The following is a 26,550-nucleotide window of genomic DNA, read 5'->3' as shown; positions in this document are numbered from 1 at the left end:
GCCCTTGACTTACACATTTCAGTTTCAGGCTTTATTGTTGCAGTAAATAAAATCTGTCCAGTTTAGCGACCGGAACAATGACTGCTTTTGTTATTTTTATGGTCTAATTAGTATTACTGGTAGTTTTCCTTTTTCTTTTCTTATTTTCCCATGTGCTTCTCTTCGTGGTTTCATGTTTTCACTAAAGCCCTGGTTATATTACCTTATTTGAAAGGAAGGTGTAGGGGATTCCGTATTGGCTCCCACTTGGAGGTTTGACTGACTGGAGTTCCAAGAGTGAATCTGTTCAATTCAAACGCCAAGTGCAGTTGGTTTGCATCTTCAATGTAAAATGACCCTTTCTGAGAGATGCATTTCTAATCTGTTTAGCTTCTGATGCCCTCTTGGCTTTGTAGACATTTCCCCCATTTTCAAATGTAATGTACAATTCAGGAAGAGCCTGAGGCAGTGGCACAACTAGGTCGGCCCCAACTAGTTTGGTTTTAATTTATTTTGCTCAAACTATTGTGAGAAGGGTCCCTATTTCTAACTCTGAAATCAGAGGGGGTTGGCTCTGCTAGCCTTTTTTTTCACTTGTTTAACTTTGGCATTTGGTTTCATTTAGAAGTCACTACTCAGTGTGCCTGCAATACCCATGGACTAATGGTGGTTAGAGAGACGCTTTGAACTTGTAAGAATTACATAAGATCCAGCCGATCATGAAAAGGGGTCTGTGAACAGACTTTCCTTCTTCAGAAGGGGTAAATTAAGGGTGACTTGGTTTTATTACTACTTCTTCCAGACTCTGAGGTTGTGCGCTTCTGAGGCAGAGCCTTTACCTACATTCCTTCAGGAAGAACATTTGTTAAATTGTTTCTGAAGCGCAATCCTGTACTAGCAAACCTTCTTTTTGTGGGTCTTTTGGACAGAAGATTTCAGTGCTTTCTGATTCAAAGTCCTCCCAAACTGCCTTTGCCATATAAATAATAATAGTCAATGCTATTCTTCATTTCTTAAGGAATGTCAAATGTAACAACAATTGGTAACCTTTCCTTTTGGTATTCATCCTAATTTAAAGGAACATATTTTACGCAACTCGAGTGCTCCACAAAGCCCATTCAGAAACTATCAATCTTGTACTCTGGAACCTGGCTAGCACTGAGGCATTTGGGCAACTCCAGAAAAAGTGCTACTTGATTGCATGGAATAATTCTCTTTGCCTGATTGTTATACGAGGAAGACTTTCATAACTTGGTGCCTCTTTCAGGCTTTTTGGTTAGTAGCTGTTTAGAAATTTAATACTCTTCTTTCCTTTTGTATCTGATGACTCCTCTGCAAAGACTTTAGTGTCTACCAGTCTCTTTTGAAATAGGAGGCCACCATATTGGTGTATTTCAGTGACGTACCCCTTTTAAGACGTTTATTTTAGAAACTCTTCATGGAATGATTTTGTGTACCAATCGTATGCTAGAACTTCTTAAAATGGATGAGTAGAGACCTGAGACGAATCCTTCATTCATCCTACTATCCTTGCAAAATCTTCCACCAAACAAAGAAATTCACACAAACCATGGACCTGCTTCATATTTTCCACTTTTATACCAACCATAAGCTTTCTAAGGCATGTCACTTAATCCCTCTGCATTTTAGGCATGTTATTTTCTCAAGTGCATTGGCCCATACGACCCAAATTACTGTCCCTCCCAGAACAATAAAGATGTAAGACAGGATTAGCAAGAATGGCTATGTGACAGGATTAGGGATAAGGGCAATCAAGCAGGATTTGCAATGTTTACCAGCACGCAAGAGGTGAGTAGTAGAGCAGGCAGGTGATTAGCAGTATGTACGTATGTTTGTATGGGATTTACAAAGTGCAAACCTAGCTTGGAAGCAACAGAGTGCCGTACAGAAGGGATCCATCCATGAGAATAAAATTAGGGTGTTGGGATGGGAAGGGGAGGGGAAACTCAAGAGGGGGAGAACAGGCTTGAGTGGAGTCATCTGTGATTGGTCGGATGTTCTTTAAAGAGTAGGTTCTTTAGGTACTTCCAGAAGTGTACGATGAATGGGAGCAGTCTTCTCTGTTGGTAACTTGTTCAAGAGACTGGGCAAAGCAGGAAAAACGTTTTCTGGGGTTTTTCCCCCCTCTTACATTTATTTGTGAGGCAATCCCATAGCTTGTGCTGGTGCCTTAGCCTTCATGGATGGTGAGTTTCTTGGGCAAGTAGAGCAGTGTTTTGGTTGTGTCACATAAAACAATCGCTGGACAGGTACCCGGCCATCTCCGGCACTGAGAGCTGCAGGGGCTGAGCAGCGACGAATAGGAGGGCTGCTGCGGTGCGCACGGAAGCCCGGGGCGAGTGCCCAGGGGAGCCGCCACAGGTGCAGATCTTGGTGGTGGTAGCAAATATTCAAACGAGAACTTTGAAGGCCGAAGTGGAGAAGGGTTCCATGTGAACAGCAGTTGAACATGGGTCAGTCGGTCCTAAGAGATGGGCGAGCGCCGTTAGGAAGGGACGGGCGATGGCCTCCGTTGCCCTCAGCCGATTGAAAGGGAGTCGGGTTCAGATCCCCAAACCCGGAGTGGCGGAGACGGGCCCCCATGCGGCGTCCAGTGCGGTAACGATCCTGGAGAAGCCGACGGGAGCCCCGGGGAGAGTTCTCTTTTCTTTGTGAAGGGCAGGGCACCCTGGAATGGGTTCGCCCCGAGAGAGGGGCCCAAGCCGTGGAAAGCGTTGCGGTTCTGTCGGCGTCTGGTGAGCTCTCGCTGGTCCTTGAAAATCCAGGGGAGATGGTGTAAATCTCACGCCGGGCCGTACCCATATCCGCAGCAGGTCTCCAAGGTGAACAGCCTCTGGCATGTTGGAACAACGTAGGTAAGGGAAGTCGGCAAGTCAGATCCTTAACTTTTTAATGTCGGCCCTGCAGAAAAACTGACCAGAACACAGACGTGCAGATACCCATATAATTTCAAATCTTGATTACCCTGCCCCTTTAAAACAGCTTCTTTATACCTTTTTCATTACGTTACTTTCAATACTGCAAGTGGAAAATTACATGAGATGAAAAGTATGGGCTGGTCTTCCCCAATTAGTACAAACCTGGCTCTCTGACGCCAGGGAATCCCAAGGCTAAAGCGGAGTCTATACAAGATAACTCCACACCTGCAACCCACTGGTACAATTAAGCATTCAAAAATCTTGTTAGTGGCAATGATTGCAACCGTCTCTATGTACCTTAATATCATTTTGACAGTGAAGTGTTCCTCTAAATAATAGTACAAGTGCAGCAGTTTTAAACATGTGAGAAAATCAATAATTAAATGCAAACCAGTTTGTTTACATTCATCCTGGATACACAGTTTCCAAGATGGCTTTTCTTTCTCGGCTAAATTAAGGCCTGGTCTTCTCAGTTGGACACACATTTCATAACTAATTTACATTGCCAACCTGAAAGGTACATTTCCCATCAACATTCTAAATTCAGATATGTGCTTTTTTCCTCAACAGTTTACTGATTTGTTAAGGGATGCAGGCAGTCTTAAAGATGATGGGTTCTTGAAGGGGTAGCAGTATTAACCTCTTCCAAGATTAGCAATACTGATGAGCAGATATAGGATTTCTTTTTTAACTGGGTTTGAAATTGCTGGGAGCTGTTAAGCTCTCCTAGGCTAGATGCAGGAGCTAAAGTAGCTTGACATCGACAGATAGCATGCGCTACTTTTGGCTCCCCAGGCCAACTGGTGCCTCACAAACATACATATGTCACATTAGCTTTGAGTATTTGGAAATGTTAATAAAGATTAGGACACATCTAGTATGCATTTAAACCTAAAAAGTCATACATAACGGACAAAACATAAGTGTGTTGGTTCCTGTGGAAGTTCAATTTGCTGTGTTCTGTGAGGGGCCAGAAATGAAAGCCGGACACAGAGTTGTCATGTTTTTGGTGAAAGATTTTTATTAACTTAAACAGGTTGAGAAAATGCCTCTTTGACCCTGCTCTTAGAGGAGTTTCCCTACCAAAAACTAAGGATCTGTCTTTGTCAGGATGTCAGAAATCAAAAGCCGTCCTTGTGTCCAAAACATTCTATCCTGACCCTCACACTACTAATAAAATAATAAAGTGAAAAGGGAAATGTCTTTAACCTGGTATTTGCAAAAAGTGTTCTTAAAAAAAAATAACATGGCTCCAAACGTAAATGTTCAAGATGGAAAAGACCTTTGTTGCAGAGGGTGATTCTGTTCCCCTGGATTCTTCACTGGTATCACAAATGTCCCTTGTTCTAACAGTTATTTGTGTCTTTCTTGGCCCACAAGAATCCTGTTGGGTACAAAGCTGTTTAGCCTTGTACATCCTTCTTTAACAAAAGATCCTTCTTTAACAAACTCGGTCTTCGCTTAACACTCCTTGTAGGTTTGCAATTTTCCTAGTATACTCCCATGCCAGGACTCTTTTTTTTTTTTTTTTTTTTAAATTTTTTTAAAATTTTTTTAAAAAAATGTATTTATTTTTTTTTTTGCACTTTCAACTGCCCGGTGTACTCCAAGCAGGAGAGTACACCGGGCAGTTGAAAGTGCATAAAAAGCGTCCTGGCATGGGAGTATACTAGGAAAATTCCCAACTACTCTTTCACTTTCAACTGCCTGGTGTACTCTCCTGCCAGGACTTCTCTTGTACTTTGAACTGCCTGGTATGCCCATATATTATAGTTCCTCTTTACAGCCAAGCAGCATATACCTTTGTCAGGTTGGTATATCTACATGTTTCACCCCTTCTATGGAGATTCCACATCTTTTCCAGAACTCTCTCCGAGTTCGGTTACCATTTTAGCCAAACAACAAACCCGCTCATTGAGCTTGACGCTCCTGCTGCTCTGCATCAATTCCTTCATCCTCCTCGTCTCAGTACTTAGGTGGTTGTGGGAATTGAAGTCCATTGATGGTTCCTGATGCATAGTACTTGGAGAATCTTTCTCAATGATTCCATATGGACTGCCAGTTCTACATGAAGGAAAATTAGAACTGAAGAGTTTTGTTGGAGCTTTTACTCTTCAAGTCATGGATGGGAGTTTGACCTAGTGGATGTTGGAGAAAAGGTTTCTTTCTCTTCCTGATAGGGGGCGGTGGGGACAGATGCATGACAATAGGCCATTAGGGTATTGGGTAACAGAGGGTCTTCCTCGTGGGAAACTGGGGGCTACTGCGCCTCATCTGATAAAGCCATGACATCTCCTTAGTGGCCATCTCCGCCCATGTGATACTCCCTCATATACCCTCACTCGTGGGTCAGGATCAGGTAGCGTCTGTCATACTCTAGCCCCAAGCGAAGAGGCTACTTCCGGGGAATCCGTAGGACTCCATCGGATTCATCACAGCACTCTCTGCTGTCTACGAGCGGATGTCCGACACCCAGAAGCTGGTTTCAGCTCTTACTCACTGAATATTAATTTCAAACCCTGCCTAATCAACCCGTTGGGCATTGTCAAACAGCCAGCAAGTGATTAGCAATATCGACTTTGTGCAATATTTTTAACAAAGAATATTTTTAATTGGCCATACTGTTCTCATGCTGCATTAGCAATAAATAGAAATGGGGCAGCTCGACCATTGTATTGCCCCGGTATTAAACATGCCTCAGCCTCTACTTCCTTACAGGCAGCCCGTCCTGCTCAGGCATGTTCCCAGTGTCAATAGCCTTGCATACACTGCTCTGTAGACTAGCAAACCAAATACTCCCACTGACACATTCTAATGCTACGCTGATCCACCTCCACCCTCTGTCAGTTCTTCTCTCTCAATTCCTCTTCATCCACTCCAAGCTGAACAGACCCCACAACATCTTCTAGCCATCCCTACATCCCCAACATTACCATCCACGTAGTCGCCCATCTGGCCTTCAGAGCCATCAACACTCTTCATCCACCCATTGAGTAATTAAATAGCTTACAGGTATTGATGCAAGGGAGTGCTATGTCCACTTTACGCTACACTATCCATCCAACCATAGGCACACAGGGGGTCGGAGGAACAGGGAGAGGCAAAATAAAATGAGAGGGTGGCAAAGGGGCAAAAAAATGATGTGGATAAATCGGTTCATCTCCCTAGAATTGTGTTCACGTAGCCACCAAAGGTAGAGCGGGGGGTGTCCCAGTAAAATGAACATCAATGCTATGAGGTCTGGTGGGTTAACAGATTTTGGAATACAATTATATGGATTCTAATCCTGGGTCCAATGCATGGCCAAAAGTGGGTAGATCACTTTTTAACTAGCTGTACTACAATTTTTTTATCTGTCTACATATGAATGCACAGACATAATCTACACCAGTACTGTGTGCAACAATTGATCTAGAAAGAGTAGAGGGGAAACGGAAAGGGGACAGATTAAGATCAGTACCAAAGTTACTGATTTGGTAATCGGAAGAGCCATGTTTCAATCCTCACTTCTCCCTTTAACCAAAACGGACTCCCTGGCAAATCACCTAATAGTCCTAGTTGTTGAATATCTGTTCATTTTAAGAGTACTCGGAAATACAAACCTGCTGCACAATGTCGCACCAAAGGGATTAGTTTGGGGAGGGGCTAGTTTTAGTGGCAATTTCAGACTAAAACAGAAAGTATGATTTTTAAAAAACCTAGACCCCCTGTCTGTGTAACAATCACTATGCTTCTTGATCCTGCCTGTAATCACTTTGGGTAAATCGTAGAGGTTGAAAATGTATTCAGTGATCCTGTTAAATCGTCACGCATTGGTAGATTTGGAAGTAAGGTGTTTTATGTGCATTATCGTGCTGTTTATTAACATGCTAAAGCTTTACGTTTCATATTTGTTTTATTAAAAAAAAATACACTGGCCATTCATTGGTGTTTTGGATCACTTGATGTCCGTTCCTGTAAAGTACTTGAGGATCAAGGTTGTGCAATGTCACGTTCACAGTCCTGAAGATTTTGGTGAAAAGATGCAACTGTATTTAATCCCGGTTTCAGCACTTAAAGTTGTGTGATGTTGGGCAAACCTTTACCCCTCCGCTTGCTTTATTACCTGATCGATTACCGCATGCTTCGTAATGAGCTAAACCCAAGTCTTAAGTTTTAAGTTAAATAAAGATTTGCACAGAGAAGAAAGGGTATGTTAGTTGCCAGGTTGGTCACTTTGGAATCTGAATACCTTAATCTTACTACTTTACCAAAGTGATTTGTTATTGTGCATATAACTATCTCCCTATTCTTTAGTCCTGCTAACTTGTTTTTTCAGATATAACCTCTGCTTGTCTTAAAGTTGTTAGGCGTATTCTACCTTTTACATCTGTTGGTTTAAGAACCGGGGTGGACATATGGAGATTGTGAGCCTACCCATTGAAATGAATGCTATTTTTTTGTGCTGAAACGTATCCAATCTGGTTGCTTGTGTATGGCCTATGCCCATTTGAACCAGGTAATCAAAAGGGTGACCAGCTTGAAATATTTCTCACAAAGTGTGAAATTTCCCACAAACCTGGTTCCCTGTTTCAGGCATATTTTGCACATCGGACTCCTAGATTTGTTGCAGGCACCTCCTTGTACATACTAGTGGATTCATAAAAGAGCATGTTCCATAATGCTGCGTGTCAACCTCTGTTCCTTGGTAAGGGTAGGGAGAGGGGCTATTTTGGTAGAAATATCTATACTAATGGATCTCTCTGTGCACATGCTGCAAATCAATCACCCATGACAAAGCTACAAGGTGCAATTGGCAAGCTTGTACAGCTCCGCAGGATGATAACATGGAAACCTTTGTTCATATAAACGGATTATTGGGTTGCTTTTTGCGGACTTCCATTTATCCTGACAAAATTGACACGTTTTTGGGGTTGGAGCCTCGCAAAAGGGGGCTTGGTTTACTTGTTTTGGGGTGTAAACTAGAAATGTGAAGCAAGTCATTGATCTAACTTGTTTTCTGTTCAAACTGCTGAGCACTGTCATTCTCCCTCTAATTATCCGCTCATACTTGGCGGACCTCATGTGACGGCTAGAGTAGAATACCCGATCCACTGGCTTGCCCCTATAAAACCCAAGTCTACTGACCAACCACTCACACCGGTACTTCCCATTGCCATGACTATCTAGGCGCTTTTGGGCCCCACCGTGTTGCGCCCAACCTACCCTATATTGTTAGCGCCTTCCCCTGTGTTGAATCTACATTTCCCACGTGGTGCCACAAATTGTTGTTGTTAGCACTGTTTTTGTTCTTCATTGTACTGCGCTCAACCTACCCAATACCAATATCACCATCCACTGTATTGAACTGCTCCTTGCTTGCTGTAAAAAAAAAAAAAAAGTTTTATTATTCACACTGCCCCACTATGTTGCGTCCAACCTACCCTATATCATTGGCGCCTTCCACTGTTGAATTAGCCTTTCTTACGTTGTGCTACAATTTGTTTCTTTATTCGCACTGAGCCCCACTGTGTCGCGCTCAACCTACCCATTCACAACAGCGATTTCAACTGTGCTGAACTACCCTCTCTCTGCGCAATAACCTGTTCTATTCGCACTGTGCCCCACCCTCACGTACCAATGTATCCTCTCATGACATACAGACCAGCCTACACACACACACAGCAGCATACACACTGTACCATTTTCCCACGGCACCTTCTCCTCTCACTAACCCTCTTCACACCCACTCTCTGGTACTCTAACATAATGTTGCCCACCAATACACCTCTCCCCCTTCCTCTCATCACCCGACGAGTCCAGCCAAGGCCGCCCTCGCTAGTTTCCACACAGCCCATCCAGGTGCTCAAACCCTCCTACTCGCCAGGCTTTCCAGGCTCGGAGCATGCACCAAGCCCTATCTGCACTCCAGCCTCCCTAACCCCACAGACAGAAAAAATCTATCTCTATGCGCATCCTCGCTATTCCCAAGTACCTGCATGTTCAGCAGGCACCAGCTCTCCAACCACTCCCCCAGGCTTCCAGCGCCCACCGCACACCATCTAGCACCGAACTTGCACTCCCCAAACCATCCACAGCCACCCCTTGTCGCCGCCCGACAAGCTCCCCCGCCTCACTTCCTCCCACAATAAGATCAATCCCGACCCAGCTCTCAAATGTGCCCTCAACGCTCGCTCTCTCCCCGCCCACGCCCTCAAGATCATCACCACCCTAGATCTCGACCTTCCCGCCATCACGGAAACCTGGCTCCACGAAGCTTCAGGCCCAGCCATCTCTCTCGCCCTCCCCCAGGGTTACTTATTCTTCGACAGGACTGCAAGCTATCCAAAAGCCAGGTGTCGCTCTCATTACCAAGGAGGCGCTCCCCATTAGACTATGCAACCGACCATGGGAAAGTAACGCCGACCTCCTCTCAGCCAAACTGTCCCTATCCCCTAAGTGTACCATCAACATACTTGTCACTTACAGACCGCCTGGTACTGCCCTTGACTTCCAGGGACACCTCCTCCACGTCTTATGTAACAATCTAAAAAAACACCACGAAAACCATCCTACTCAAACTTCAACTTGGGTCTCGAAGACCCCAAGGACAAAGCAGCCTCAGCCCTAGCTAAGGAACTCACTAACCTAGGTTTCTCCCAAAGAGTCACAGACCTAACTCATTGTAAAGGCTGCACCCTTGACTGGATTGCAGACCACAACTGCTCATCCACCATCACCACCATCTTAGCCCACCCGTGGATGGATCAGAAGTGCATTCAATTCACTGTTCCCACTAAACCCACACCTAAAGTACTCTCTTATGCTCCTCCAGCCAAGGTCAGAAGTTCCAAAAAAAAAGAACTAAACACAATCTCCTTCCGTTCCTGGACGTCCCGGAACTCAAACTGCATTTCGTAAGCAACCCCACCTCCCTCACCGACATCTATTCGCCTCCTCACCCAAGCCATTGATGCTATAGCCCCGTTGGAAGGCTCAAAAGAAAGAAATCCATGCATACTAACTCCTGGTTCACGGAACAATTATTAGCCCTCCGCTCCAACAAACGCCTTGCACTAGCCAAACGGCAGTCCATGCCCAATGAATTCACTCTAGAAGAATTTAAAACATGCATCACTATACATAAAAGCTATTTTTAAAGCTAAATCAGAATCCCTCAATTTATGGATCACCACAGCCAACTCTAAATCCAAGGAAATGTTCTCCATTTTCAAAGATCTCATCACCCCCTCCACCTCTGCTGATGACATCATTAAAGACGAAGTCGGGTGCTCCAGCATACAGGCAGCCCTCATAACAAAATCAAACTCCTCCAAGACAAAATTCAATCACAACGCAAAGCTCTACCCAAGCTAGACCAAAAGCCCATGCACATCACTCCCCCACCCCCATAATCTCTCTACCCCTCTCTCCTCCTTTAGAGACGTCACAGAATCAGAAGTCTCAGACCTCCTCCAGCACCTCAAACCTTCTACATGTAAAGGAGACATTTGCCCTCCTTCCATCATTAAAGACTGCGCTGACACACTGACCCCGATCATCACAGCCTAAAAGAAGCATGGGTCCCCCCCTCTCCTAAAAAAAATAAAATATATCCCTCGTGCCCCAACTACCACCGCACCACTGTCTCCTTCCTTCTTAAGATCTTATCTTAGCCAAAGCAGGCCACTGCCAGATCCAACACTACCTGGAATCCAACGCCATCCTAGGCAAAAGGCAATCTGGTTTCCGCAAAGGCCATGGCACAGAAACCGGCCTCTTGGACCTTAACCAAATAACCAACATAAAGGACAATGACAAACCAGCCCTCCTATTACTCCTGGATCTCTCGGCTGCGTTTGATCTCGTTGATCATAACATCCTTGCCTCCCACCTCTCCAACGCGGCCCATTTCTCAAACCAGGCGTCTTCCTGGATAACATCCTTCCTAGAAGGCCGAGCCATGAAGTTCTACTCTGACAAGGCTGACGCGGCTCCCACCACCATTCACTGCGGAGTCCCCAAGGGATCTTGCACTACGCCGACTCTTTACAACCTAAGCCACTCTTCAACAAACTTGACTCACTCGGCATAGCCTACACAAACTATGCCGACGATATGCACGTACTCCTCCCTCTCACTGGATCCTACGACCAAGATACAGCAGCCCTCCTGCAAATCTACATAACCATCCAAGCCTGGATGGCAGCCAATGGATTGTGCCTAAATGGCTGTCAAGCTGATTGGCCCGAGAGGACCGCGTACCTGTAGTCTTGGTGGTTGGTCTCGCAGAGGTCGCCAGTCTGGAGTCCAGGAACTGATGAGATAGCGGCACGAGGAATCAGCCTCTCCACCACCCAAAGGAGGAACTGGGTGAAGGATGGACCAACCCCCAATGTCACAAAGGCACTCTCCCAGGTAAGCGTGACAAGAGGATGTAGGCTCAGATGGAGGGAACCATAGTCCAGGTAGAGCTTGTTGTCCAGACCATGAATCTTCCAAGAACCTCAGTGCAGCGACAGTTGATAGATAGACCAGTGTAGCAGAAAGGTATTCGTAGTAGGCAAAGGAGCTTGGCTGGTGCAGATAGTTCCAATGGTACACAGGATGAGATTCGGAGTCAGGCAAGACAGGAAAGAGTGAGGACAGTTGGAACTAGTTGTCTGGCCAATTAGAGAACTGTAGGAACGTGCCCAAGATGGAACAGGGGGAATGCAGGCTAGTGTGGGATAAGTCCCCTCTACACAATGATGACTCAGGACAGAACTCCGGAATGGGCTGAGGGAAGACTGACCCAGGGCAGAACCTAGGTAGTAGCTGGAGGCTGGCTGGCCCAGGGCCGAACCCAGGTGAGGATTGAAGGCAGGCAGGCCCAGGACAGGACCCGGATAAGAACTGGAGTCAGGCTGGCCCAGGGCAGGCCACAGGTAAGGACTGGAGGCAGGCAGGCCCAGGACAGGCCACAGGTAAGGCTGGAGGCAGGCAGGCCCAGGACAGGCCACAGGTAAGGCTGGAGGCAAGCAGGTAGGCCCAGGACAGGCCACAGGTAAGGCTGGAGGCAGGTAGGCCCAGGACAGGCCACAGGTAAGGCTGGAGGCAGGTAGGCCCAGGACCGGCCACAGGTAAGGCTGGAGGCAGGTAGGCCCAGGACAGGCCACAGGTAAGGCTGGAGGCAGGTAGGCCCAGGACAGGCCACAGGTAAGGCTGGAGGCAGGTAGGCCCAGGACAGGCCACAGGTAAGGCTGGGCAGGAACAACGAGGAAAGCGAAGCGAACCGCGTTGAGACGCGGCCCGCTTTGACTCGCGGCCTCTTTTATGGGCCGCCGGCGCCCGAGAGGCCTGGAACGCAAACCGTTCCGTTTCCGGGCGCCGGCGAACCCAGAACGAGTCTTGGAAGGCAAGCCCCCACGGCGCATGCGCGGAACCGAGAGAGAGGGCCTCCGCGCATGCGCTGAAGGCCGCCGGCCCTGTAACCCGTTGCTCCCCTCCCGGCGAGTCCCCAGACGCGAACGCGCGGGTAGACTCGCCAGGAGGAAATGGGAGCGGCAGACCCCAGTCTCCCGCGTGACATGACACTATGCCCCCTCCCAGGAAGACCCGGGGCCCCAGGCTTCCAGGGAAACCGTACGTAGAACTCACGTATCAGCCGGGGAGCATGCACGTGCTGGCGCGGTTCCCAGGTACGATCACAGGCCGGGTACCCCTTCCAGTCAACCAAATAGTGGAGCACCACTCTACGGTACCGGGCATCACAAATCTCGTGTACCTCAAACTCAGGGACCCCCTGTACCAAAACAGAGGCCGGACGAGGAGAGGTGCGGCCATAAACATCGACCACATAGGGCTTTAACAGGGACACGTGAAAAACGGGATGTACACGCCAGGAAGAGGGTAGGTGAAGACGGAAGGCTACAGAGGACAACCGTTTGGTGATAACAAAGGGTCCCAAATATCGAGGGGCCAGTTTGACGGGAGCTGTCCACAACCACCATTATACAGGTGTACCCTTCAGATGGAGGCAAATCCACAATGAAATCGGTGGCGATGGTATGCCATGGATAGGGAGCCACTTCGGTGGGCATTAACAAACCCAATGGTCGTCTTCTGGGAACCTTGCACTGGGCACATATTGGACAGCTGTCAATGTACTTCTGGACCTCGGTCGCCCAACCAGGCCACCAGAACTGTCGGGATATCAACTCTCGAGTGGCTCTGACCCCGCGATGTCCTCCTATGGGTGAATCATGGAATCCATGTAGAATGCCCCTTCTAATGGCTCCTCTGGGTATGTAGAGTCTTCTTTGAAAAAACAACAGTCCATCTCGTTCTGATACTAGTTGCCGACTAAGAAGGGACGTTCTTTCTGGATCCGACCGAGTGGCTTCCGCGATGGACTTAAGGTGAGAGGACAAGGCCAGCAGAAAATGGCGAGGAGAAATCAGTGGCTGTTCTGGACAGGGCGTCCCATCTACGTTTTCCAGGGACCTGGAAAGCGCATCCGCTTTCGTATTGGAGGTTCCCGGGATATAAGTAACATGGAACTCAAACGGAGAGAAGAAGAAGGCCCACCGGGCTTGACGAGGAGTCCGACATTGCAGAGAGCGAAGATATTGCAGATTGCGATGGTCTGTCCGCACCTCCACAGAAAAGCGTGCTCCGAGGAGAAAATGTCTCCATTCCTCGAATGCGGTCTTGATGGCTAACAGTTCCCTTTCAATCACCGCGTAGTTTCGTTCGCTGGGACTCAACTTGCGAGAATAATAGGCTACTGGATGTTCTACCAACGTGGTCGGATCTTTCTGAAGAAGGACTGCCCCTACAGCAAAGCTGGAAGCATCGGCCTCCACTATGTAAGGCAACTCTTCCTGGGGATGGCGCAGGATCGGGGCAGCCATAAAGGCCGACTTCAATACGTCGAAAGCCCGGGAAGCCACGAGATTCCATTCGAACGTGATCTTGCTGCTGGTTAGCCTGGTGAGGGGCGCCGAGATCTGTGAGAACTGTGGGATAAAGCGCCTGTAAAAGTTTGCGAATCCCAGGAAGCGTTGGAGAGCCTTGATATCGTGTGGATGTCTCCATTCTTGTATGGCTCGCACCTTCTTGGGATCCATCCCAATGCCTTCTTGATTGATAACAAATCCCAAGAATTCAATGCTGGGTTGGTGAAAGCTACATTTCTCCGCTTTGGCGAACAGGTTATTGACGGACAGCCGATGAAGGACCTCACGAACATGTTCCACATGCTCGTCTAAGGATTTAGAGAATATCAATATGTCGTCCAGATAAACCCAAATGGATAATCCTAACAGGTCACCAAAGATGTAGTCCATGAATCGTTGAAAAACAGCGGGAGCATTACATAGGCCGAAAGGCATAACCCTGTATTCAAAATGCCCAAAAGATGTCTTGAAAGCTGTCTTCCACTCGTCCCCACTCCTGATGCGCACCAAATGATAAGCTCCGCGGAGGTCCAATTTGGAGAAGATTCGCGCAGTATGCAGGGTTTCAAGGATACTGCGAATTAAGGGTAAAGGATACCGGTCCTTGGCTGTTATGTCATTCAACTGCCGGTAGTCGACACAGGGTCTCAATGTACCTTCTTTTTTCTTTACAAAAAACAGGGGGAATCCTGCAGGCGATTTCGATGGCACAATGTACCCCTTTTCTAGACTCTCCGACAAATACTCCTGAAGAACTAGCTTCTCGTCACGTGTCAAAGCATATAGTTTCCCATGGGGAATCACGTGGTCCGGTAGCAGGTCAATGGAGCAATCAAAAGAACGGTGTGGAGGAAGGGGTATGTTGCCAGGTTCAGAAAACACCTGTTTGAATTCGGAATATTCCTGTGGGACCAGAGACGTGGAACATAGATGAACCCCATTGCTGTCCGTTATTAGTGAAGTCGAGACGGTCCTGGTGGGAACCGGTAGCTTGCATTCTTGAGCACACCGTTCGGATGAAAAGGTCAAGGTCTGGGTTCTCCAGTCTATCAAAGGATTGTGGTGTTGCAACCAAGGTAATCCCAAGACCATCTTGTAGTTCGGTGACTTGATAACATCAAAGGCTAGTTCCTCGTAATGATCAGCAATCAGAAGGGCCAGTCCAACTGTGAACTGACTAACGGGTCCAGAAGACAAGGGAGTACCATCAATAAGCTCCACCGACAGAGGCGTGTGTCTGGAAACGAGTGGTATCTTATGTCTGGTGACGAACGTTTCGTCGATGTAATTGCCGGAAGCCCCACAGTCCAGTAGACCGGATACTTCCAGGTTCTTGTCTGGTAGTTTAATTCGGACCTTCAGGGTCTGTAGTACCGCTGGTTGCATGGGCAGACGTATAGAACAAATAACAGAAGGGTCTGAGGAAGGAATGGGACCTGTCGTTGCCCTTCCTGTATACGACAGGTCTCCTAGTTTCCCGACTTCTTCTTCTGCGGACGCAAAGGACACGTACCCAAATAATGTCTAGCTGCTCCACAGTAAAGACACAAACGCAAAGACCTCCTTCGTTTCTTCTCTTCTTCCGTCAAAGGTCCCCTCCTGGCTCCTACTTGCATGGGCTCAGGTCCGGACTCGGTCGACCCAAACGAACCAGCAGGTGTGTTGGTTGTCCGGGGACCGCTTCTGTCAAGCCGACGTCTCTCAGCCTTTCGTTCGGCTAGCCTTTGGTCAATACGGAGTACTTGATCGATCAAGAGTTGAAGGCTCTCTGGTTCAGGGATGTGAAGTAACTCATCCTTGTACTCCTCTCTCAGGCCTCGACGAAACAGTGTCTTCTGTGTAATTTCGGGCCACTGGGAGTCAGTAGCCAAAAGTCGGAAACGGCTGATGTAGGTGATGACGTCATTGCTTCCCTGTTTGTAGTCCATCAATTGATTCTGTGCAACGGAGGCCAGGTTCGGCGTCTGAAATACCTCAAGAAAGGCCTTTTCAAAGGCAGCAAAGTCATTCAAAATAGGACTGTTCGTAACCACAAACGGAGTTGCCCAAGCTAATGCGTTCCCAGTTAGGTTCCCCAAGATGTAACCAATCTTGGCCCTATCAGTGTTGAAGTAGGTAGACCTGAAGAGAAAGTGTATTCTGCAGTGGTTACAAAACTCCGCCACCCGTCTAGGGTCTCCGTCGAATTTGATGGGTGTTGTATGAGCCAATGATCCCTCTCCTTGAGAGGTACTAGGTGCTCCTTGCGTTATCATTTGTCGTAATGTTTGATTCTCCTGACGCAGGGCGGTCATCTTGGCCCTGAGCGCTAGCAACTCGTTCCTCATGTCCTGCGATTCATCCATCTCTGAATCAGGAGGAAGGCGTCTCAATCTGTCAAGCTGATTGGCCCGAGAGGACCGCGTACCTGTAGTCTTGGTGGTTGGTCTCGCAGAGGTCGCCAGTCTGGAGTCCAGGAACTGATGAGATAGCGGCACGAGGAATCAGCCTCTCCACCACCCAAAGGAGGAACTGGGTGAAGGATGGACCAACCCCCAATGTCACAAAGGCACTCTCCCAGGTAAGCGTGACAAGAGGATGTAGGCTCAGATGGAGGGAACCATAGTCCAGGTAGAGCTTGTTGTCCAGACCATGAATCTTCCAAGAACCTCAGTGCAGCGACAGTTGATAGATAGACCAGTGTAGCAGAAAGGTATTCGTAGTAGGCAAAGGAGCTTGGCTGGTGCAGATAGTTCCAATGGTACACAGGATGAGATTCGGAGTCAGGCAAGACAGGAAAGAGTGAGGACAGTTGGAACTAGTTGTCTGGCCAATTAGAGAACTGTAGGAACGTGCCCAAGATGGAACAGGGGGAATGCAGGCTAGTGTGGGATAAGTCCCCTCTACACAATGATGACTCAGGACAGAACTCCGGAATGGGCTGAGGGAAGACTGACCCAGGGCAGAACCTAGGTAGTAGCTGGAGGCTGGCTGGCCCAGGGCCGAACCCAGGTGAGGATTGAAGGCAGGCAGGCCCAGGACAGGACCCGGATAAGAACTGGAGTCAGGCTGGCCCAGGGCAGGCCACAGGTAAGGACTGGAGGCAGGCAGGCCCAGGACAGGCCACAGGTAAGGCTGGAGGCAGGCAGGCCCAGGACAGGCCACAGGTAAGGCTGGAGGCAAGCATGTAGGCCCAGGACAGGCCACAGGTAAGGCTGGAGGCAGGTAGGCCCAGGACAGGCCACAGGTAAGGCTGGAGGCAGGTAGGCCCAGGACAGGCCACAGGTAAGGCTGGAGGCAGGTAGGCCCAGGACAGGCCACAGGTAAGGCTGGAGGCAGGTAGGCCCAGGACAGGCCACAGGTAAGGCTGGGCAGGAACAACGAGGAAAGCGAAGCGAACCGCGTTGAGACGCGGCCCGCTTTGACTCGCGGCCTCTTTTATGGGCCGCCGGCGCCCGAGAGGCCTGGAACGCAAACCGTTCCGTTTCCGGGCGCCGGCGAACCCAGAACGAGGCTTGGAAGGCAAGCCCCCACGGCGCATGCGCGGAACCGAGAGAGAGGGCCTCCGCGCATGCGCCGAAGGCCGCCGGCCCTGTAACCCGTTGCTCCCCTCCCGGCGAGTCCCCAGACGCGAACGCGCGGGTAGACTCGCCAGGAGGAAATGGGAGCGGCAGACCCCAGTCTCCCGCGTGACATGACAATGGCGATAAAACAGAGATCATCCTCCTAGGCCCTAAAAAACTTCTGCCTAGGCTCGACCAAAAGTGCAGCAACTTTACCGTCGACAGCACCAGCATCCCAGTCTCCTCCTCTGTGAAGACCCTTGGAGTCTACTTAACCCCTTAAGTGCCATGGGGATTTCTCCCCAGTGCCAGGGCCATTTTTGGTGATTGCGGTATGTGGCCATTCAATGGCTTGTAACTTTTTTGTTACATGAGGTATCTCGGCCAAATTTGGCATCTTTTTTTCCCACATGTAGGCGGTCGTAACGCCACCCAGGAATCCTGGGTTGCTGTAGGGGGGTGAGAGAAAATAAGCAAAAAGGGCGAAAATGTTGGGTTTTTAAAAAAAATGCCAATAAAATGATGTACAAAGAAGCCTGTGGTTTTTTCCTTGTAAGAGCTGGGAACGAATGGTTTGCTGTGCTGAATTCCCCAATTTCCTGGCTTTCAAGAACAGGTTGAGTGGAAACGAAAAAAAAATATTTTGATATCAACCGTTTTGTGAGAGGTAGGCGATTTTGGCCATTTTTGCCAATTGAACATGCATGGACGGAATGGAAGAAAAGGGTAGGAAAGCCGAATTGGAGAACAGAAAGGCAAGTATTTCTGAAAAGTAGACAAAATTCCAAGTTTCGGAAGGGGTGATTTGCGTAAGTCAGGCAACAACTAGCTATGGGAAAGTGCCATAGATTGGGGGGAAAAGCGGGAAAATGACCGAAAAAAAGGTATGTGTTGGACATGGTTGGCTTGGTACGGCAATGGCTTCTATGAATTTTGAGAAAAGCAATGCTCGGCTACATTCCCCCGACTCTTGCAGGTAGGAGAGCACACATTTTTTGTAGTGCTTTACAAAACAAGCAATAACACAAGCCAAACACTGAGCCATGGTACACAGGAGTTTTACGCTCACGGCCTGAACAGACGCACTTACCATGTGGAAATCGGGAAAACTAATGTGGTGAGGAACAGCAAGCATACATTTTTTGAAAGAGCACAGGCAGACCTTTTCAAGGGTAGGTGACTTGTGCAGGTTACAAAAGTGTATGGTACCTAAAGCAGCGACTAAATGTAGGTCGCATTTGGGAAATGAAAGGGTTGTGTGACAAAGGCCACCAGCAAATGGGTCAAAACGTAATGAAAACCACACAAACCCAACACATGGCCTACCGTCCCGCATTCCCACAGGTGTCCCAATGAAAACGGTATCTCACATGTGTGGGTGCACCTACCTGGCCGCCAAGGAGAAAGCCTAAAACACAAGTAAGCCCAAGTCTGTTTTCTGACCGGAATTTGAGACGCTCTGCCGACCGGCACAATATACAGATATGGGCCTCGGGTGTCCAAGCCACCGGGGAAAACGGGGAACACCATGCATTTCCGAAAAGAGGACACCCGTGGGAATCCGCAGAGGTATGATATGCCCAAATCGCCCCAGAATTTATTACCCAGACAGCCCCGCAAAGTCCGAAATGTGGGAAAAAACGCATTTTCCGCACATTTCGCTCGGCTCACCCATCGAAACACGCCCCCAACAACACATGGCCTACCGTCCCGCGTTCCCAAAGGTGTCCTGATGAAAACGGTACCTCACATGTGTGGGTGCACCTACCGGGGGTGCAAAAGGAAAAGGGTAACCCACTGGGAACCCCAAGCCTTTCGCCACTGTCCATTTTGTTCATGTGGGCAACCTACAGATTTGGGCCTCGGGTGTCCAAGCCACGAAGGGAAACGGGGAACCCCATGCATTTCTCAAAAGAGGACACCCATGGGAATCCACAGACGACTGCCTTGCGCAAATTGCCCCAGTTTTTATTAGCCACAATCCCCGACAAAGTGTGATATTTGGTGAGGAAAAAACACAATGTTCACTTTGTCTGGGGTTCTGGGTAATAAATTCTGGGCTGCTTCGCGCATGTCAGACCTCTGTGCATTCCCACGGGTGTCCTCTTTTGGGAAATGCATGGGGTTGCCTGTTTTCCTTGCTGGCTTTGACACCCTAGGTCCAAATCTGTATGTTGCCCACATGAACAAATTGTGCTCTGGCGAAAGGCTTGGGGTTACCAGCGGGTTACCCTTTTCCTTTTGTGCCCCCGGTAGGTGCACCCACACATGTGAGGTACCTTTTTCGTCGGGACACCTGTGGGAACACGAGAAGGTATGACATCTGTTGTTAGCGACGTGTTTCAGTGAGTGGACACAGGGAAATGTCTCTGAAATGGGCTGGAAATGAAGACTATTCTCAGACATTTCGCTCTGGCCACCCACCGAAACACACTGCCAACAACATATGGCCTACGTTCCCGCGTCCCCACTCGTGTCCCGATGAAAACGGTACCTCACATGTGTGGGTGCACCTACCGGGGGTGCAAAAGGAAAAGGGTAACCCACTGGGAATCTCAAGCCTGACCATTTTGTTCATGTGGGCAACCTACAGATTTGGGCCTAGGGTGTTGAAGCCAGCAAGGAAAACGGGGAACACCATGCATTTCCCAAAAGAGGACACCCGGGGGAATCCACCCCCACCCCAATTGGAGGGGCGGCCCATCTCATGTAGCCCTCTCCAGGGGCAGATAAGGGGGGGGGTCTGTCCTGCACTCCTCCCTGGGCTCAGGCGTCCGTTCCTAGGAGCAGATATCTGGTCCCAGGGAGGGCTGCATGACATGGCACCCACTCCATTGCGGGTGGGGGGGGGGTAGGGGGTCAACGCCCCATCCCATTAGAAAATTCCCTGACCCTTTGGGGTGCCCCACCACCCCCCTAAAAAACGTTCCACCATTTTCACTTTTTTCCTTTGGTAACCCAACTCCCCTTGGTGCAGAGAGGCACATTGATGTGCCAATCTGGTCTCGGGGTGCCCAAACCTTACTGCCCCACCCAGTGGGGACCCTCTCCCCCCTGACCCTGAATGGGTGGCGGGGACACCTCATGCATGCCTCCCTGGGCCTCGTACAAATGGCTGCGTGGGGTACACCCGCACCCAAAAATGGTGGGACAGGCCCCCCAGTGGGTGGTGGGGCAGTAAGGTTTGGGCACCCCGGTGCCAGATTGGCACATCAATGTGACCCTCTGCGCCAAGGCAAGTTTCGTAAACAAAGAAAAAAATGGAAAATGGTACACTACACTTTAGGGCGGGCTGAAGGGCACCCTAAACCACCAGGTAATTTTCTAATATAATGGGGGGTGACCCTCTACCCCCCCCACACCAAATGCAGGGGGGCATCTCACCCAGCCCTCCCTGGGGTCAGATGCCCCTTCCTAGGAGCAGATGTCTGCCCCCAGTGAGGGTTGCATGAGGTGGGGCCCTCCATTTGGGGTGGGGGGTGAGTGCCACCCCCCGTTGCAGTACAACATTCACTGCCAATTTAGGGTTCCCCTCAGCCCCCCCTAAAATGCAGCCGACGATTTTGGATTTTTTGTTTTTGTTTACCCAAGTTCGCTTGGCGCAGATAACCACATTAGTGTGCCATTCTGCCCCCAGGGTGCCCAAACCCTACTGCCCCATCTATCGGGGGTCCTGCCCCACCTTTTGTGGTGGCCCTCTCCTCACCCACACCGAACGGAGGGGTGGGGCACATCATGCAGTCCTTCCTAGGAGGCTCAGGGAGGGCTGCATGAGGTGTCTTCCCCCCCCCCCCGGCCATTTGGGGTGGGGGGGAGAGGGCCACCACAAAAGATGGGGCAGGACCCCCAATAGATGGGGCAGTAGGGTTTGGGCACTCTGGGGCCAGATTGGCCCACTAATGTGGCCATCTGCGCCAAGTGAACTTGGGTAAACAAAAAAAATAATACAAAATCATAGGCTGCTTTTTAGGGGGGGCTGAGGGGCACCCTAAATTGGCAGCGAATGTTGTACTGCAACGGGGAGGGGGACCCTCCCCCCCCCCCCCCCCCCCAAATGGAGGTCCCCACCTCATGCATCCCTCCCTGGCGTCAGATAGGGGAGGCCCTACCTCATGCATCCCTCCCTGGGGTCAGATGCCCTCTCCTAGGAGCAGATATCTGCCACCAGGGAGGGTTGCATGAGGTGCCCCCTTTCTACTTTGGTTGGCGGGGGGGAGGGCCACCCCCCCTTTCAATCAGTAAAACATCCATGGTGGCTAGAGGCCCCCCACCCCTACCCCCACCCCCTTTTCCCATCATTTTTATTTTTTACATTCCCTGGGGGCAGATGGTCAGCCAACGTCTCTGTAACAGCACCACGATGCCTCTGGGCTGCTGCATGCTCTAATAAATAAGCCAAGTTTTAACAGTCTTTTGTGTATTTGCTATCTGGCTGGATATGATATGATAGGTTATTTATAATGTGCATAATACCCAGAGGTTTCCAAGTAAGGACTCTGGGATCGAACCTTTGTTGCTCGGTATCGTCTTGCTTCCAAGGCGAGCACGTTGCCCCCAAGCTCTCCTCCCGAGATGTCTCTATAACAGGGTGGGACCCTGGCCCAGGAAGCTGCTTCTTTGATCCCCCTGAGGAAGGGGGAACCATCCTCCCAGGATACAGGAATCCTCCTTGGGGGCGGTCCCATGGAAACAGCGGCTTCAAAGACAGTCCTGGCCTTTCAGAGCCACTCATGCCAGGATCTTGATCACCGGAGTCCTTTTTAAGTAGACCGACGTGGGAAGGGAGTAGAGTTGGAGCAGCCAGAGGACACGTTTAGGCTAAGAGAGTTGTTCCACCATATTGGATTCCGCTAGGACTCCCTGCACACTCGGCACTCTCCCACTGTTAGAAGGAAAAGGGCACTTGTTACAGCAGCCTAGATTGAACCACTAACCAACGGCTTGCTTTGGACCAATCCGCTCTAGTACTTTGCCTTTAAAAGGGAAGGAGAATCTTTTCTTTAAGAATTTTCCGACTCTCAGGAGGAGGATTCACAGGAACACTGTTTGGGATAGTCTGTTCCAAAGTCCTTTGCTATAGAGGTGAAGACAGAATGCTCCAATACAAAAGAAAAACAGTGCTCCCGAACTATCTACAGGTAACATTGGAAATGACACTACTGCAAGTGGACCAAGGCACATCTGCAGTATGTGTACTGGAACCAGTATCCTGTTAACTGGAGATGAAGGGCCCTGGTGGGTGCCAGACACACTTTCTGGAGTAAAAGTTTGGGAAAAGCACTTGTCTTGTCCCTGGAAATCGTGGATTGAGCCTCCCAGCAACCGAGAAGCAGCTTGGAACCCTTTTACAGCTTCCAGACATAATTGAGGCGGGTCAACCATGCTCTACCTTACTTCGAGCCACCATAGGACCAGTGGCGCTAATGCGGCTTTTGGCATTCTAAGAATTTTGAACTGCTTACCTGTTTCTTCAAGCTGTCTTGATGCCCTGTCTTAATGCCAACTCGACACAGCAAAGCTCATCACTGCTGCAACTAGTCTGCAGCTCACCACAGTGGAGGCACCAGCTCTCCGCATTCCGAACATTGACTGGTCCTAACAGAAGCATATTCTCTACCCCCTGGATTCCATGGAAATGCTGACCATGCAGATGCATCGTTTCGACTTGATTCGACAGTCAACTGAGCTGTGACCCATTCACTTGTACGCTGACTCGCTCCACCAAAAGCCCTGTCCTGAAGCTGGCTTAATGCCGAGTCACCCCTCGGTCAACATGACTCTACTCTCTTGACATTGCCTCGATGTCGGGGAAAGCATCCAGAAGACTGGCTTGATGCTGTCGAGCACCCAAGACAACAAAATGAAGGTGGACCAGGGGCAGGTCCACTTCAAATACCTTTAAGGACCACAGTGACTTTCGAGCACCCATTCTTGCGTTTTAAAGACATATCCTTGAACATTGACATTGCTGCTGAAATCAAAAATGAGTTGTCTACATTGGCATTTTTTTAAAGTTCCTATTTTTCTAGAACCTTGATTAGACATTCTTTTATTTTGGTGCTATCGTACTATTGTTTGTGTTGCAACTTTACCAGCTTACCCCCTTCATAAAGAGTATAGCCATCCCTCGGCCTACGCTACCAAAAGAGGTCAAAGAAAGTATGTCATTTGGACTGTGCCTGTTTCACCTTTGTTATTGGTATCATTGCTGGTTTAGTAGTAGTGTGGGGCGGAGTCAGGTAGTTTAGCCACTGCTCGTCCCTGTATTCCTGCAAAGCAGTAATCATGTTGTCACAGTTTCAAAGGTGTCTAACCAGACTGTGTTTTTCTCCATAATTAGACAAAATGAATGCCTGCCGCGTTGACCAGAACTTGTTTGGTTGAAGGAAAGTTTCTTTCAGAGCGAGGGCTTTTTTATTTATATATTTTTTGATGAATGTTAGTGAAGCTAAGCTACAGACTTTGCAATCATGTTGCAAGGAAAGGGAAGATTAGTCTCTAGTCAGACAGATCAGATGAATTTAAAGAGATATTTGGTCGGCTTTTAATTTCACAATTGAATATCCTGCTAGAGGAAAGAGCTCATTGGTTGGGAAAAATATCCAGAGGCTCATGTTTCAACATCCGCACAACTTTGACTGGAACAATATATGTAGTCATTTTTGATAGCCTAGTTTAATTGTTCAAATTGGTTATTGGTAGCTCCCGAAACAAAGTGTGTACTTATTTCACTTTTGATACCAGTAACTGAGCAAAATAAGAATTGATAGTGGCATGATTTTAAGTGATCCGTTGCAGCACATTGCTGAGTGCCAGAAGCATATTTAATGACCTTGAATAGTGTTTGGAAAGTTTGTTTTTTTTTCTCCTCAAAACTTTGGCTTTACTCAACCTTTTTGAGTGTTCGCCAATCCCAAAAGAGCCCACTGCTGAGCGTAACAAAACATTTTCCTATTGGTTCCTGGGATGTAGGCGGTGGGGCACATATCCAACACCTTATCACCAACCTCCCAATTTAGGGAGTATGCATTCACTATAAGAGCAGTGAAGGCATACATTGAACATGTTGGCAGCTTACCGGGTCAGGTGTCTCTTCAATGAGCAAGCACACCAAAGGGGTTCACAACCAGTCCTTATTCTTTTACGGCTTCCAAGAAGTTGTAGTTTTATACAAGGATTTGGGTTTCTGTTTTGTGCTAATATCACCTTTTTCTTTTACAGTGCTGGAACATTTTCCTGTTGTAAAAATGTACTTTCATATATAAACCTATTTTTACGTTTATTTTAGCATGCATTTCATCTGCATGAAAATTGAATAATGTGACCTCGCACAGTGACTAACGGAATAGGAGTCAACAAAGGCAGATATTTTGTGCTTCACGGATGCCTCAGTCTGTATCGGTTTGTGATTATTGCGTTCTTTGAAGAGGGACATTTTGATACATTAAGGATAAGCATTGCCTCGACACCTTAACATAGCCTATTTATGTTGCCAGGCTTATTTATATCGTTAGCTGCATTCATATCATGGTTGCGTAGGTGCTTGCCTGTTCGCATTTAGCTGCCTCAAACTCCTTTTTCTGCAATGGAATTGACTTCAGCCCTCTCAGGCTACCAAAATGTTTTTGGCCATACCAAGTAACTCAGAATTTTTAGTCCCCCCTTATGCATGCCCTTTGGCTCTCCTTTTGGTTAACCATTTCTTAATGCCATTGAAATTCCTCCACTTGTTCATAGGTGGGGTGTGGCGGGGATGTGTTAGCGGGGTGGGGGTGTGGGCAGGGGTTTGGGCACATCGGGAATGTTCAGGGGAGAAACGACTGCAGATTATTTCGCAGATTATGTCCCTGAAGAAATGTGGGGCCTGGCCCCCACATCTTCTGTCTTCTGGGTGGCTCAATCCACCACTTGGGGCCACCCGAACTCACTGCTTGGCCCATGCTCATAATGTCTGTGGGCAACTTATATCAACACCATAGCTTCAGTTCTCCAGATTTTGAAGTGAGGGTATTTTTACTCCCCATCTCTTAAGGTTGGGAGTAAAATGATTTTTTTTGTGAGTAAAAAAAGTACATCTCTTACCCAATGGAAGCATCTAATAAGAAAATAAAAATATACGTTTTAACTGCAAGTTTAGTTTTTACATTTATTGCACAAAGTTATTTTTGCACATTAAGATGCATGTTTATGATGATAATAGTAGAACTTTGTCATGTGGCATCACATGTACTTAGTCGAAACATATTCTTGGATGAAAGCAGGAGGGCAGGCCCCCATTTTTATTTTTGAGCACTGTTTGCCTGTTTTTACGAAGTGAAAGTTGCAGATACACCTCTTACCTGTAGGGCTGCACAACCGGTATCTTTCTTCAGTGTGGCCCCTTAGCCTGGCAGGGGGAGGGAGGACACCTGGCTCTCGCTGCCATGTCGCCATGGCACAGCTGTTCTTCTTGGCGGGCACCAGCGCCAGGGGGGGCCTGCAAAACATCACTGCCGCAGCAGATCCGCATCTTCAGTATATGGCCCCCCATAGCCTGGGGAAGCCACCTGCACTCACTGCTGCACCCGCTGCCACTATGCAGTGTTCTGGGCAGCCTGGGTACTGGTGGGGCCACTGATGTGCACTGGGTGGGGGTGGGTGCTCGTATCACTGTGTGCGCCCTGCTTTGCCATCTTGATTCCAGGTGGTGTCTGTTGTTATGGGGAAACTGCTGTGCACCCTGCAGCGTCCATGGCCTGCCAGAGACTTTGCGGTGGCCCCCCCTCTGCTTCGCTTCACCATCAGGCTTTTCTTCACCATGGTTGCCACTTCACTGGACTTTTTCTTTGGAGCGGAGCAGACTTTGCTGCTATGCACCGCCCAGGCCACCTGGCAGGTGCAGCACAGGAGGACCTTGCTGTTTGGTCCGCCTCTCTGGACACGAGACAAGCCATCGGGGGCATGGCAGCGTTGCCCAGTTAGGGCCTTCGTCCCTACGCAGCCCATGCTGGGCATCTCTCTAATCTTCGGCTTGGGAAGCACCGTGCACACTGCCAGGGCCCTTTGATGGCCCATCCTGTCTGGCCCCTGGGTGGGCTGACTGGTCTCTAGGTCCCACAGTAAGGTAGCCGAGTCGCCCTCTCATGTGACCTGGCATACAAAATGTCCTTGCACCCTGGGAGCAGCTGGAGG

General features: G+C 48.8%; 1 protein-coding gene across 1 annotated transcript in view; it reads left to right on the top strand.

The window, feature by feature from the left end:
- The window catches only part of NDUFV2 (NADH:ubiquinone oxidoreductase core subunit V2), a 359,438-nt gene that overhangs the window by 41,263 nt on the left and 291,625 nt on the right, over nucleotides 1-26,550 (top strand). The window lies entirely within an intron of this gene.

This window comes from Ambystoma mexicanum, chromosome 5p (assembly GCF_040938575.1).
Source record: "Ambystoma mexicanum isolate Mex_15411 chromosome 5p, UKY_AmexF1_1, whole genome shotgun sequence".
Taxonomy (NCBI): Eukaryota; Metazoa; Chordata; class Amphibia; order Caudata; family Ambystomatidae; genus Ambystoma; species Ambystoma mexicanum.
This window is presented reverse-complemented; position numbering and strand designations above follow the sequence as displayed.